The sequence below is a fragment of the Engystomops pustulosus genome, chromosome 7 (genome assembly GCF_040894005.1).
Source record: "Engystomops pustulosus chromosome 7, aEngPut4.maternal, whole genome shotgun sequence".
Lineage (NCBI taxonomy): Eukaryota > Metazoa > Chordata > Amphibia > Anura > Leptodactylidae > Engystomops > Engystomops pustulosus.
In genome coordinates this window covers 102,041,091-102,057,032 of record NC_092417.1, presented here as the reverse complement: position 1 = coordinate 102,057,032, position 15,942 = coordinate 102,041,091, and the positions used below count along the sequence as shown (strand labels likewise).

General features: G+C 41.2%; 1 protein-coding gene and 1 long non-coding RNA gene across 3 annotated transcripts in view; both read left to right on the top strand.

Moving 5' to 3' along the window:
- The window catches only part of LOC140070703 (uncharacterized), a 188,175-nt gene that overhangs the window by 145,381 nt on the left and 26,852 nt on the right, over positions 1-15,942 (top strand). The window lies entirely within an intron of this gene.
- Positions 13,207-15,942, top strand: part of BEAN1 (brain expressed associated with NEDD4 1) — a 29,588-nt gene continuing 26,852 nt past the window's right edge. Inside the window, exon 1 of one of the 2 annotated variants that reach the window (XM_072117490.1) lies at positions 13,207-13,422. The gene's annotated coding sequence lies outside the window, so the exon portion shown is untranslated. Of the gene's footprint in view, positions 13,579-15,942 lie in introns of both variants that reach the window. The other variant, XM_072117489.1, reaches the window with a different exon arrangement.

Genomic DNA, 15,942 nt, shown 5'->3' with positions numbered 1-15,942 from the left:
TCTTTACATCTGCTAACTTGTCGGGAGATAATATACGCGCGGAACAGTGAAGAATAGATCGCAGATGTTTGCAAATTATCAGAAGACATTATTTTTCAATTAAATAACACATTTTATTCCTGAACCATGGTCCCTTTGAAAAATGCTCGGGTCTCCCATTGACTTCAATGGGGCTCGTTACTCGAAACGAGCACTCGAGCATCTGGAAATGTTCGGCTCGAGTAACGAGCACCCGAGCATTTTAGTGCTCGCTCATCTCTATTCCAAAGTTATAACCACTTAAATAGACACATGTCAGATTTTAAAAAATGGTCCGTGTCAGGAAGGTGAAAAGTGGCTTCAGCGTTAAGGGGTTAAAAGGTTCTCCATGACTGCTGTATGGAATCTAATCTTAGTTTAGAATATACTGAACGGCACATGTCATTAACAAGAAAAGGTCCTCATGAAAATTCCAGCAAGGAAACCTTCTCCTAAAGGTCCTTGTTGTTTTGAAGTCTTATATGGACAGTAAAATATCACACAGTTACACATATTAGGCTATGTATGAGGATAACCTACACTATAAAGGAAACCAAAGGAAAGAAATGCCACTTGAGGAGATGAAGGTAAACAATACATTTGATAGGGAACCTTATAGTGATTGTCCATTGGTGCACAGCAGATTTAAGTTACACCATTGTCAGCAGACCCAATTATAAAACTAGTCTATTCGCCACGGCCAATCTATCTTGTCTACAAGATTATGCAATGTCTTGTGGCCTTTATTTGTGATAAAAGAGGACACAAATGTGAACAAAGCTGCAGACTGGCATCCGTCTTCTCCATGAGAGTGGAAGAGCAATAGTGCTTTTGGATCTTGCCATAATACCATTCATTTGGTTCCCCAAACCAACTGATAGATTTCCAGCTGGTTCCCAGAAGCTGAATTCTGATACAGATCCCTCCCATAGTAAAGTATGCTGCAGAGCACAGGAGTTAATGGCCAATCAATGCCTTTAGTCTGTGAGGTAGGCAATGTCGATGTTGTGTCGATATATGGGATATATTGCCAGCCACTCAGATTACCATCCTCAACCCAAAGTCTGGAAATGCCTATGGTAGGGTTTTCCCACTAATCAAGATAGGCCCTATCCACAGTATACGGCCTAACTTGCTGATTGGTGGTGGTCTTAGTGATGAAAACCCCACAGTTCACAAGAGAGGGGGGGTCCGAGGTAGCTCAGTCGGACCTGCTCGTTGCTCCTGGAGATGAATGTAGCTCCTGCTTCATTCATCTCTATGGAGCTGACGGAGACTGCCGAGAGATGATTGTAGCAGAACGGACATGCGCGGCCAACTGCTCCATTCATCTACAGGAGTAACAAGTAGTCTGAAAGAGGTACCGAGGACCCTGTAGGACACCCTTTCAGTGGGGTTTCAATCATAACTTGATTTGTGGGGGAACCCTTTTAAGCTATTGGCAAGTCCATACTAAAAATGTGCATATTTCTGTGTAGCCCCACTCCAAAAGAAGCGCCAGGAAAGAAGCAGAAGGCAACAGATGTGAGATTAACAAACACTAGTATTTAAAGCAAAAACCCACCAATGAAATGCCTCTACCAAAATTGCATCACAGTTACATCACATCTTAACCTCAGAGATTCCATGGAACATACAGGATCCACAATGTCTATCCTATCAAAAACATTTTATCTGCTTGAAATGTGCAAACTATTGATACATGTGTGGAAAAAGCTTGTCTGATTTGGAGTTTAAACCTAATGGGTGACCTGTAGAGATGAGCGAGTATACTCGTCCGAGCTTGATGCTCGTTCGAGTATTAAGGTACTCGAAATGGCTCGTTGCTCGGACGAGTATTTCCCCCGCTCGAGTTCGAGCATTTAATTAGAAAAACACAGTGAAGAACAATGAAGAATAGAATAAAAACAGTGAACACAGTGAACACAGGATCATTTAAGTGAAAAACACAGTGAAGAACACAGTGAAGAATAGATTACAGATGTTCGGCACATCTGCTTACTTGTCGGAAGATACGCGCCGAACGGTGCAAACAAAATAGTATGTGAAGAACACATTGAAGAACACGGTGTGCAGGACAGAGACACCGGGGAGCAGCACAGGCAGCGGCAGGCACGGAGGCAGCACAGGCAGCGGCAGGCACGGGGAGCAGCACAGGCAGCGGCAGGCACGGGGAGCAGCACGGGCAGCGGCAGGCACGGGGAGCAGCACGGGCAGCAGCAGGCATGTGGAGCAGCACGGCCGGCAGGCACGGGGAGCAGCACGGGCAGCGGCAGGCACGGGGAGCAGCACGGGCAGCGGCAGGCACGGGGAGCAGCACGGGCAGCGGCAGGCACGGGGAGCAGCACGGGCAGCGGCAGGCACCGAGACAGCGGGGCAGCGGCAGGTACCGAGACAGCGGGGCAGCGGCACAGAGACATCGGGAAGGGCAGAGAGATCGGGGAGACTTCAGTGGAAGAAGAGCAGCGGATCCCGGGACAGCGTATCTCCCGACAAGTAAGCAGATGTGCAGAACATCTGTAATCTATTCTTCACTGTGTTCTTCACTGTGTTTTTCACTTAAATGATCCTGTGTTCACTGTGTTCACTGTTTTTATTCTATTCTTCACTGTTCTTCACATCTGCTAACTTGTCGGGAGATAATATACGCGCGGAACAGTGAAGAATAGATTGCAGATGTTTGCATACATCTGCTAACTTATCAGAAGACATTCTTTTTCAATTAAATAACACATTTTATTCCCTAACCATGGTCCCTTTGAAAAATGCTCGGGTCTCCCATTGACTTCAATGGGGCTCGTTATTCGAGACGAGCACTCGAGCATCAGGAAAAGTTCGTCTCGATTAACGAGCACCCGAGCATTTTAGTGCTCGCTCATCTCTAGTGACCTGTCCACAAAAATCCAGAGCGCCTCACATTTAAGTAAACTTTGCGCCAATCGCCCCCTCTCTTACATGCTCAAATCCATAGAAGGAAAAGCAGGTGGTGTCACCCCCATGGCATACACCAAAGTGTTTGGAAACTCCTGACAAACCCTGGGTGAACATTTTACCAGAGTCTCTTAAGTGTTCACTCATACATGTTTTTAATTTGCGAGTAGTACACACTATGTATTTCATATTACAGCTTTTACACTCAACTATATAGACAACATGGCAAATATCACAATTTATGAAACTTTCTATGTGACATGTCTTGCTGGAATTAGAACATGAATATACAGTTTTTTGTTTTGAAAACAAACACATATTCCATCTAGAAGTAAAAACCCTTAATATCCATCTAGATCTTCTTGGTACATGATGGGAATATTTTTCTTAATGATTTGGATAACCTGTTCAAACTCCATACTATACTCCGAGGAAAAGGCGATTTTTAGGCTTATCTGGATTTTTATTTCTTTTGAGTTTATTGCTAGCTTTCACTAGGTCAGTACGATTCTAACTCAGGGCTTTATTAAATCCCATTTAAGCATCCATTTAGGGTAACCCTTTCTTCCAATCTGGACTCAAGATTTGTGAACTGTGGCTTAAAGTCTTCAACATCCGGTCATGCCCTTCTAAGTCTAATAGCCTCCCCTACAGGTATTGATACAATTGTACAGTGGGGATGGTTGCTATTAGTGTGCAATGTAGCATTACCTGCTGTTTCCTTAATAAATAAAGATGTCCCGACATGACGATCTTCAAAGCCCGTCAGAACAACGTCCAAAAATGATATACTAACGGAATCATAATTGGAGTTGAATCTAAGATTCAGGGCTTTTACATCCAAGTTAGAGGGTGTGCGCCAATGGGGGCACTTTTTTCACCCTCGTTGGCAAACCTCTACATGGAATGGCGGGAGAAGGAATTAGTGTTTATTCCACTAAGAACCCTTTCCATGAGAATGTGGTCTGGTACGGGCCTGTACATCAATGATATATTGAATGTGTGGTCTGATTCCATCAGTGTTTCATTTGTGGATGTGGTTCTGATGTTTTATCTTCATTTGTAGTTCCATAATCTTTTGTCATCAGTCATTTTACTTTGCATATGGTCCAGCTGTAGTATTTTTCATTTCCACCTTGAGGACCAAGCCGTCAATACCATTAGAACATTATAAAGCATAACTAAACTTTTGGCAATATTTTATAAGTCAATAATGCAGATGATAAAACAGGGCCAACTCCAGGTTCACGTACTCCCATGGGCGACAGAGCCTTAAAGGGTACCTTTGACAAACTTTTGCAGAACACTTTGCTGTGAATGTAGAGCAGAATGTTTATTTGCTCTGACCCCCGCTTTGTCCTGCCCTTTACCCTACCGGCCCTTTATAATGCTCCCATCTTCCCCTACCCAGCACATTGTGGCCCCACATATAATTTCCCCACCACCTCTTCACAGTGTGCCCCTCATCTCCCCTTCACATTGTGTTCTTACAGTGTGCTCCACCGTCTACCTCTTACATTGTGGCCCTCTCGCAGTGTGCCCTATCCATCACACTGTGACACCCTGCTCACTCTGATATTGTGGTCCATCTTCTCCTTTCCTTGTTGCTCTGTAATAGAAAAATGTTAAACTGTTAAAATCAGTTACTTACCTCTACCCATGCCCCCATAAATCTTCTTTCTCTGCCACTGCCTTCTGCCACTTTGATAATGGTAGGCAAGATGATGCCATCACATCACACATGCAGAAGCAGAGGCACTGTGATGATATCAACAATATTCAACTCTAGCTGAAGTCCTTGGATATACCTGCTTTCGCCTCAAGTGGGTGACTGAACGAACCACAGCACTTGCCCGGATCTGCCAGGTGCTGGCACTAGCCCTGTGATAAAATTAATGTTTGTAACATGCTTTATTACTATATACTTTATTATTTTTTTATCATCTGCTCTATTAATTTAAAAAAATAATGCTAGTAGTATATTTTGGTGGATATGTTTTGCATTTATTAATAAAAAAGGGTTTGGTAAAAATTTGGTAAGTACTTCAAGTGTTGACAAAACTGCTGTAGGGGTGCTGCACAGAACTCAGAAAACACAGAGAGGCACATCTACTTACGATCCAGTTGCGATCCCGCGGCACGTTGTCCGGCGAGGATTCGGGTCTGCCGGGATTCACTAAGGTCGTGCGCCCGATATCCAGCAGGTGTCGCTGCTGCGCCGAGGTGCGCCGGAGTTCACCTTCTTCTTCCTGGTGCATGTGAGTGCATTGTCTTGCGACACAAATCGTTTTTTAAATTCTGCGGGTTTTCCGAATCCATCGGGTTGTCCGACGGCCACGCCCCCAATTTCTGTCACATGAAAGCCAGAACCGATTTGGCACAATCCGATCGTGTGCGCCAAAAAAACAGGGAAATTCGGTGCAAAACGGCACAAATGGGAAATATTCGGGAAAGTCCGACGGAATCGCGGCCGCAGGACCCTTAGTAAATGAGCCCCAGAGAGCCATTGGGCTTTTAGAGGGGAGATTTTTTTGGACTAGTCTGAAGATCTATGTTGCATTTGCAGAACTGCTGAGATACCAGAAAAGTAAAAACAATAAAAATTATGACTTTTTGGAATATATATGCGTCAAAGAATTTGTTAAGGGGTATAGGCAATATTTAAACTCATGTTTCATAGAATTGAATAACAATGGCCTTTAAAAAAATAATTGTAAAATGTAATTTTTTTACAATAAACACTGCTTTATTCCAAAAACAATATTTTCCTAAGGGATTCAAGAAGAAAATACACAGTTTGTTACACAACTGTACCTGAATACAGAAATTTGCAATATGTGGTCAGAAGCCACCACAGGTGCAAAAGGCAGGGCTTTAAAAGTGAAGCACTTGGCTTTTTGCTGGGCAGAGTTTTGTGTCATAGTTTCCAGGTGCTATGTAGCATGTGCAGACCCCCTAAGATACAATATTAAGTTGAATTTGTATGTAAGTCGGAACTGTATATTTTATCATTGTAATCCCAGACAGAATTTTTTTGGTCTCTGTAAAATTTGGATTTTAAAAATGTTGGGTTGTTATAAGAACCAGGATTAACACTACAGCTTAATTGCAGACACCTTTGACAACTGTTACAGCTGTTTATTGTAGCCTACTGCTAAAGTACAGTAATTACCAATATCCAGAGGCCCGTTTGTAACTAGGGGTCGTCTGTAAGTCAGGTGTTCTTAAGCAGGGAACCGCCTGTACACTCCTTTTTATTTGTACTATTTTGGAGTGGATACAGATTTTTGATCCCCCATTATTCAATCTTTTTTACAGAGAGATAGACAAAAATTTTATATATTTTTTAAATATTTTCTTTATAGTTTATATATAAAAAGGGGCGTCTGGAACATTTAAATACATTTTGTATTACCCTGTAAGTTTTCACTTACATTATATTTGCTCCAAGAGGTCATTAACACCTTAAGGACATGGCCTAAATTGACCTTCAGGACACAGCACTTTTTTTAGTTTTTTCCCTGTTCAAATTCCAAAAGAAAGAACTTTGGACATATTAGGGCTTGTTTTTGTGGTAAGATTTGTATTTTCAAATGGGTTAATTTTTATGGTAAAAATAGCACGATGATTAAAATGTATTAAAGGAAATCAACAATTTGAAAAATTAAAAAAACCTACAAATACTCACCTGTGCTCCTCTTCATTTTGATTCCAGCGCTTCTCTTCACTAAGCTGGACCTGAATTCACACCTCTTGCTTGACGTCACATCCCATTCACATGCTCCCAGCATGGGAGAGGGAGGTGGCTAAGGCGTACATAATTAGCAGACTGGAGCACCGGACATCTAGTCACAAGTTTCTTTTCTAGGTGATCCCAGCGTGTCAAGCTTAGCGAAGAACACCACTGGGATCAAGATGAAGAGGAGCACAGGTGAGTATTTGTAGGTGTTTTTTATTTTTATAAATGTTTGATCCTTAAACTTTGTTCCACTTTAAAATTATTCTGTAGATTAGTACGATTAAGATGACCCAAAACATCTACAGGTTGTCTTCTGTTTTCCTGCTTTAGCAAATAAAACACTTTTTTAACCCCTTAACGCTGAAGCCACTTTTCACCTTCCTGACACGGCCCATTTTTTAAAATCTGACATGTGTCTATTTAAGTGGTTATAACTTTGGAACGCTTTAACATATCCAGTTGATTTTGAGATTGTTTTTTCGTGACATATTGTACTTCATGCTGGTTGAGAAATTTAGTCAATATATTTAGTATTTATTTATGAAATAAATGGAAATTTGGCAAAAATTTTGAAAAAAACAATGTTTTCCAAATTCAAAATTTTCTACTTTTTGGAAAGTTGGTCATATCACTAAAATAACTTGATAACTAACATTTTCCATATGTCTGCTTTAACTTGGCATCATTTTTCAAACCTCTTTTCCTTTATTTAGGATGTTAGGAGGCTTATAACTTTAGGTGCAATTTTTCAGATTTTCACGAAAATCATCAAAACCTACTTTTGGAGGGTCAGTTTAGTTAGAAGTGACTTTATAAGGCCCACATGACAGGAAACCCCCACAAATGACACCATTTTAGAAACTACACCCCTCAAAATATTCAAAACAACCTTTGGGAATTTTGTTAAACCTATGAGCATTTCATGAGGGTGAAAGATAAATGAAAGTGAAATTAGAGAAATGTAATTTTATCTTACTATAGATTCATTGAACACTAAAATTTGCACCTTCACAATGGGTTAAAAAGGAAAATGCATTATACAATGTTGAGGGCAATTCCTCCTGAGTATGCAAATACCCATTTTGTCACTGTACCCTGCTGTACGGGCACAGGGGGGCACTTGGAATGGAAAGAGCGTTGTTTTGTTTTTGCAGGGCAAATATGGCTGAAAAAGTTTTCACGTGTCAGGATGCATTTGGAGAGCCATAATGGTACCAAAACAGAGGAAAGCCCCAACATGAGACACCATTTTGGAAAGTACACCCCCTGGAGAGTCTAGCAACGTGTAATTTGTGTATTTTCCCCAACAGGTGTTTGATTCAATTAGGCCCCAAAACGGAAAAAAGGTGAAAATTTTCTAGAAAAAGTCACTTTTACCCCAAATTTTTGTAAGCCACAAGGGATAAAAGATGAAACAACCCCATAAATGTGTAAAACTATTTCTCCTAAGCACAGAACTGCACCACTTTTGCATGTAAAGTGTTGTATGGGTACACAGTAGGGCTCAGAAGGGAAAGAGGGGCTTTGGCCTTTTAGAAGCCAGATTTGACAATCATCCTTTACATGTGTCAGGATGCATTTGGAGAGCCCTAGTGGTACCAAAACAGAGGGGAACCCCAACAAGTGTCACCATTTTGGAAAGTGCACCCTTTGGAGAATTCAGCAAGGTGTAATATGTGTATTTTCCCCTACAGGTGTTTGCTTCAATTAGGTCCCTAAAAGGAAAAAGGTGAACATTTTCCCAAAAAAGTCACTTTTACGGCTAATTTTTGTATCCCATAAGGCATTAAAGATGAAACAACCCCAAAAAATGTGTACTAGCATTTCTCCCGAGTATAAAATTGCCCCACACATGCAAATAAAATGTTGTATGGGTACGCAGTGAAGCTCAGAAGGGAAAGAGGGGCGTTGGCCTTTTAGAAGCCAAATTTGACAGACATCCTTTACATGTGTCAGGATGCATTTAGAGAGCCGTAGTGGTACCAAAACAGAGGGGAACCCCAACAAGTATCACCATTTTGGAAAGTACACCCCTTAGAGAATTTAGCAAGGTGTAATATGTGTATTTGTCCGTAAAGGTGTTTGATTTAATTAGGACTTATATAGATAAAAGGTGAACATTTTCTTATAAAGGTCATTTTACTCCTAATTTTATATAGCCACAAGGGATAAAAAAATGCAATAACCCCCCAAAATGTGTAAACCTATTTCTCTCAAGTGTAGAAGTACCCCACATGTGTATATAAAATGTTGTATGGGCGCACAGTAAAAGGAAAGGGGAATGTTTGCCTTTTAGAAGCCAAATTTGACAGAAATGTTTGACATGCATTTGGAGAACCCTAGTCGTATAAAACAGAGAAGAATCCGAAAAGTGACCCTAATTTTTGAACGCACACCCCTTAGAGAATTTTGCAATGTGTAATATATGTATCTGCCCCTACAGGTGAATGATCCAATTAGGCCCTAATCATTAAAAAGGTGAAAATTTTCCTATAAATGTCACTTTACCCCTAATTTATGTAAGCCACAAGGGATAATATATTAAATAACCCCAAAAAAGGTGTAAAACTATTTCTCCCGAGTGTAGAAGTACCCCACATGTGCATATACAATGCTTTATGGGCACACAGTAGAGGAAAAGAGGGAGGTTTGTCTTTTAGAGGCCAAATTTGACAGAAATCCTTCATATGTGTCAGGATACATTTGGAGAGCCGTAGTGGTACCAAAACAGAGCAAAACCCGAAAAGTGACCCTAATTGTTGAATGTACACCCCTTGGGGAATATAGCAAGGTGTAATATGTGGTGTAGTGTAATACACGTGGTGAAATGAGCATTTTGAACATACAGGTGGTTTCCAAATACGATGTGCAATGGAGTCCAAGATGGAAATTTCAATTATTTCTGGAAAGTTCAGTGCCCGTTATGTGGCGCCCCTTATGAAATAATGGAGGGGTATAGGGAGCAACGGGACATAACAGTTGTTATTATTCATTTTACCGAAATTAATTCACAATAGGTTGGGCGTGAATTGTGAATGTCTAGTGTATAAGGAGGTAGAATATATCAAGGGACCAACTAAACTTTTGTCACTCTGGAGTTGTCGCAGGTCTCTTAGTAGTATGTAGTGTCCATCCTTAGTATGTAGTGTCCATCCTTACTCCTCTTTTGGAACAGACTCTTTATTGAGTCCTACCTTTAGAAGCAGCAGAATTCACCGGGAAAATGCTGTCCTGGCAAAACACAGGAACATCTAAACCAGAGGTACTGGGGCCCCGTCCTTCTTGTCCCAATATTAGTTTCCTAATATCTTCCTCTTGAAAACGGAGAAATGATACGGCAGGACATGCACATTGGAACAGCTCGTAAGAGTTGTACAGCATCATCTGTACAATGTGCACGGCCAGCGCTTTTGTACCATATCTTCGTTTTTCGTAGGGAAATTATCGCCAAGTGTTGCTCTTATTCACCCTAGCGATGCCCATTGTGACGAATATTGCTGCTTTTGGCTGGACCAAATCGACCAGCCAATAGCGGCAAACATGGACAGAGGGGGGCAACAAAACCCCTCTGGACCGCAAGGCACAATTGGTGGCTTTCAGGAACAGCCGTCACCCTGCCCCGATCACCGTGTCTACAGACACGGTGATCGGTATTACTGACGTCATAAGTAAATTCGCTTCTATTGGCTCGTCTGAATTGATGAGCCAATAGCAGCGATAATAAACTGGGGGGGTGTGGGGGGGACGTAACCCTTCTGGTCCATGGGGCAGGATGGATGGCTGTGAGGAACAGCCGCCGTCTTACCCCGATCAGTGAACAGCCGCCGTCTTACCCTGACCGGTGTTGGCAAGTCACTACCCGCCGCACCGTTCTATAACAACGCTCGTTGGGAATAGGCTATACAATCTTTATTTATTTTTTAAGCAATTTAGACAAATAAGGGCTTATTTTTTGCGAGAAGAGATGCACTGTAAAAAAAAGCTTAATTTTAGTGGGTTTTTAGCTTATTGAAGCAATTTTATTAACTTTTTACGTGTGGAGGAAAATAAAATCATCAATTCTTGTTTTGGATTTTTAGCATTTTTTTTGGGGGGGTGTTCACTGTAGCATAACAATAATATATTATCTTTATTCTACGGATCACTACGATTACGGTGATACCTCATTTATATAGTTTTATTTTTATTTGTCCAATTTTATTGAAGGAAAACTAGAATAGAAAAAATTGCATTTGTTTTAGTATTGCCATTTTTATAGCGGCATAATTATAGTATTTTTTGGTTAACGGAGCTGGTTGTAAGCTTATTTTTTGCGTGACAAGTTGCTCTTTTTATTGGTATCATTTTGGTGCTTATAACTTTTTCGGATCACTTTTTAGAACATTTTTTGTAAAGCTATTTGATAAAAAGTTTTAATTTTTGGCAAGTTTTTGGGGTTTTTTTTTTACCACGTTCACCGAGCGGGTCCAATTATGATTAGGATTTATTGTACAGATTGTTACGGACGCGGCGATACCAAATAAGTGGTTTTTTTTTTGTGATTTAGTGTTTTTTATACTTTATTACTTGTGTAAAGGGAAATGTGGTGTTTGGGGGGACTTTCACTTTCTTTTATTATTTATTTTTATTGTAAATAACCTTTATTTATTTATTTTTACTTTTTTTACTGTTCCTGACATCTAAGCTTGAACAAGTGATCTTCTGATCACTTGTTCAAGCTTTTTTACAGGTTACACAGTGCAATACAGATGTATTGCACTGTGTAATGTAAGACACTGAGCATGCTGCGCATGCCCAGTGTCTTACAGCCGGGTCCTGCCAGGAGGCACGGACCCGGCTTCCGGAGGAAGATCTCGCAGCCCCGGGCACCGGCAGTCCCGGGGCTGCGATCGGAGCAGCGGACCCCCCCGGTAAGCGCCGCGGGGGGTCCGATTCAACTCTAATTAACTTTAAATGCCTCTAACACGCCGCGGTCAGCGCGACCACGGCGTGTTAGGGGTTAACACCCGCGATCGGAGAAATCTCCGATCGCGGGTGTTAGAGGCGGGTGTCAGCTATAACATATAGCCGACACCCGCAGCTTCTGGCGCCGGCTCCGTTCAGGAGCCGGCGCCAGAAGCTTGACGTAATAGTACTGCATTTTGCGGGAACGCACCTCCCGCGATGCAGTACTATTACGTCAAATGTCGGGAAGGGGTTAAGGAAAACTCATTTCCCTATGTGATGCCGTATTCTGAGAGCTATAATGGTCTTATTCCCCAATCAAACAAGGATTATTAGGGCTAGTTTATTGCGGGAAAAGGTAATGGTTAGATTGGCTCTATAATATGGTAAATCTTTTGATCACTTTCTATTATATATTTTTGGGAGGTAGGAAGCACTAAAATTGCTATATTTAAACGTGTGTGTTTGCCCGAAAATAAATGCAAGTCTGAAAAAGCCCATTGATTACAATGGGTCAGAGAGCAATGCAAGTTCTGCATGTCAAAAGCATGCGCAGAACACGCGTGTGAAAAACACAAGTGTAGAAGAGGCCTAATACGTCACCGGACATGGCAAAGATTGAGTTGCAGGCGGCCGTGGTAGCAACAGAGGGAACACTGTAAGGCACTGGAGAGATTTCAATGTCAAGCAGTAGGGACCAGGCTGTATGTAACACTGTGAGTGTGATAGAACGATCCAAAGGATGAAATAGATTGTCCCAATGCAGTAGTGGGCTGCTATTTTTGATTATCTATTTCATCTTGTGTCCTTAACCAGTTAAAGAATCAGGGTGACATTTACACTATATATTTGTACCATGCATCAGTTACAGGGGGAAACAACCCCTCTTGGGACAGAAGTGTTAGGCAGAGCTGTATTCGAGCTTTGCTTAACAACTAGAAGCCTGGCAATCACATGTCATTCAGCGCTATGTAGTGAAGACGGGATAAGGCACTAAGACTGTCTCTTACAGCCAGACACCCATCCTGCTCTCACAATCTGTGCAGGAGCAGGAGACAACAAAAAACATTGCTGCAGCATTAAGACCTGTACTACCCGAAAGTGGGCAGTCACTATCAGGTTAAATTTGCAAAGCCTATAAAATTTCTAATTTCTTCTAGATTTAGTGCTGAGAACATTGAATTTACACCAATCATATGTTATACTCCATATTAGCAGGGACCAAGTAAACATAACTTTGCAGGGATATTCTTCAACTTTGTGGTTGATTTAAAATTGACAAATGGATAGATGGATATATCACGGAGGGCTTTATCAAGGGATGTTTAGATAGATGTTTTAGAGATACAGTAGATCGATAGATAGATAGATAGATAGATATTATTCCTCTATTCTTGAGAATAACCCGCAAGAAAACAAAATAAAATCCTTTAAGATAACCATTTCTTTTCCAATTACTTGTTATCTAGTGTTTCTCATGCGCCTGTGAAGGGTATAATCAGGTGACACATCTCATTGATAATATATGCTGCATCTTCTTCTTTCATCTGCAGGCTTCTCATTGATTTCGCATGTAAAGCAGTGTTTCACGGGGAGCAGCGGTAGCATCCTTTGTCACCTACCCCCCTCCTCCATCCTCCTCCATGCTTTAATCATTCCCAGCACACACTCTGCACATCCAGCATCAGTCTATTTGCTTTGTACACTCTGCTGCCCCCCTTCAAATCAGAGACATGATAGCTTCGCTGTGATCCGGTTTCCTGGAGGGCAATGTCCATATTGAATTTAAGGTGAATGTTTAGTTTTGTATATTTCCACAAAGGAACATGGGAAACACCCTTTTCCATCTGCTAGTGTCTTTATTTGTATGGCAAATGCAGCTCCTTCCTTCTACAGCCTTGGATTGAGCTTCATGGGGACAGGAAATTCTCTTCTCTTCATCACTGGTAAGCGATATGCTTGATGATATAATATGTATGAAGATTTAATATTCCTGGCTGTAAGATAGTAGAATTTGGTCAGATAGGCCTGAGCAGATAGCGACGCCCTCTTCTATCATTGTAGTGACAATTACAGACATGCATAGAACGTTAGCTAGAATGAAGGCACCTATAGGATCTTGGGACAGTTGACCTGGTAATGAAACAATGGGCTCTCAAGACTCCTGTTACATATGGTATAATTATGGCCATCGTTGCATACGTTACATGTACCGATATATCATATTTTTCCTTTTAGAAATTATAAGGCGACAGCAAGTTGAATGAAACTGTCATTTTGAAAGTTCTGCAACTTTCTAAGATATTTGGGCTTAAAGGGAACCTGTCACCAGGAGACCCATTTTTAGCACTCCCCCAGGCCCCACAGAGCATAGTAAATACGCTGCCAAAGTGTTTTTGTATAAAAAAATAGGTTTTACAGAAAAAAAGATATGTTATATTGTGCCTTTCATTAGCATCTGCTCTGTGACTAGGCAGTTACCCAAAGGGAGGGGCTGGAAAGGAGCAGATCCCCCCACCCTTGGGAAACAGCTTCTCCATGTGACCTTTTCAAATATATGAAAACACCCATCACTTGGCTTAGCGACGCCCCCTGCTCCTCTACAGTCAATCCCAAGTGTGGGGAGTTATTCATATATTTGAAAAGGTCACATGTTTCCCAAGGGTGGAGGGAACTGCTCCATTGCAGCCCCTCCCATTTGGCAACTGCCTAGTCATACAGCAGATGCTAATGAAAGGTACATCTTTTTTCTGTAAAACCAATTTTTAATACTAAAACATTTTGGCAGCGTATGTACTATGCTCTGTGGGGACTGGGGGACTGCTAAAAATGGGTCTCCTGGTGACAGGTTCACTTTAAATTGTTAAATCAGTTCATTTGGGATGTTGTAGCCCCAAAACAGTATCAGATTATCATAGTAGACAAAGCAAAATAAAGACGAAGGCTCATCCACTCTAAACTATACTGTCTTTAAGTATTCCCTATGGCAGTCAGAACAAATTCGTTGACCAATATCCCTCCCCGAAAATCTATTTCCCATAAAAAGTCATGGTTTTACTTTCAAGAAAAGTATCCAGGGCCCTCTTGAACTTAACCAGTGTCTCAGGCATCACAACATTCTGTGCCAGCAAGATCCATAGTCTCACTGGTGGAGTCTTTCTACAGTCATCTAGCCACTAGGGGGTCATTTCCCCTCATATCTGGGGCTCTTGTAGATGCCCCTGCTACAATGGAAGACTTGAAAGCAAATAAAACAAATAAAAAACTGTTTATCTTTTATGGGGAACTTATTAACCGCTTCATAAAAGGTCAATGTAAATATACATTGGCCAGTTGTGGCCAATGACAAATTACATAGCTCCATACACTGAAGTAGGAAAAGTTATGGGTGACAGAATATGGCGACATAGCGATAGAAAGACATAACTAAACTATAAATTTGGTATCTCTGTGATCGTACTGTTAGAGATTTTTATCTAGGGCCAAACCGCCCCTTATCAGTTGTACAGTGACTTTCATATTAAATATTTCATGGTTGTCCTGGTACCAGGAACTTGAACATAAAACCAAGACACGTCAGTCTCTTTGTGTATGTAAAGATCTTCTTCCGTTTAATCACAGCTGCATGCATAAAAAGACAGAAAAATCAGCATTGGTGGGCGTGACAAGAAGATAAGGTGCTTGTATGATATAGGCTTAGTTTAAATGTACTATAACCGTCCTCTAATACATTCTACAAAAAGTTAATTAATTGTGCTCGGTTCTCAGGGACCTTGTAGACAGATAAGAGTATTGTTTATACTAATTTCCTGAGAAGAAAGAGATAAATTGTCTCCAGAATCATAATATAATGCAGCATCAAAGACAGACTGGCTTCTCATTAAATGTCAAAGGGAATTAGCTGACAGGTTAAATAAAATGAAGTTTAAATCATGACATTAACTGGACAGTGCTTTGACCCCCAGCGTGACCCTTGTCTAATACTTAAAATGGTGGGCAGTAATCAAGATGTCGTCCAAAGCCAGTGCGATCGCCTTAACAGTACTGACCCAAAAAATAAAATTAAGGTCTCATCACAACTGCACATTGAAAGCCCATGAGGATAAGGCACAACTGAATCAACTGAATCAAGTGGTACCACTATAAAGTAACATTTTACTTGCAGCACTCTGTAATTTCCGTCAGCGCCATAGAGATTAATGGAGCAGAACGGTCATGCGCGGCTGTCTGCTACATTAGTCTGAAAAGTGGACCCCTCGTTTTCCCAATCTGTGGCGGTCTCAGAACTGTGATCCTGTGGATAGGGCCTA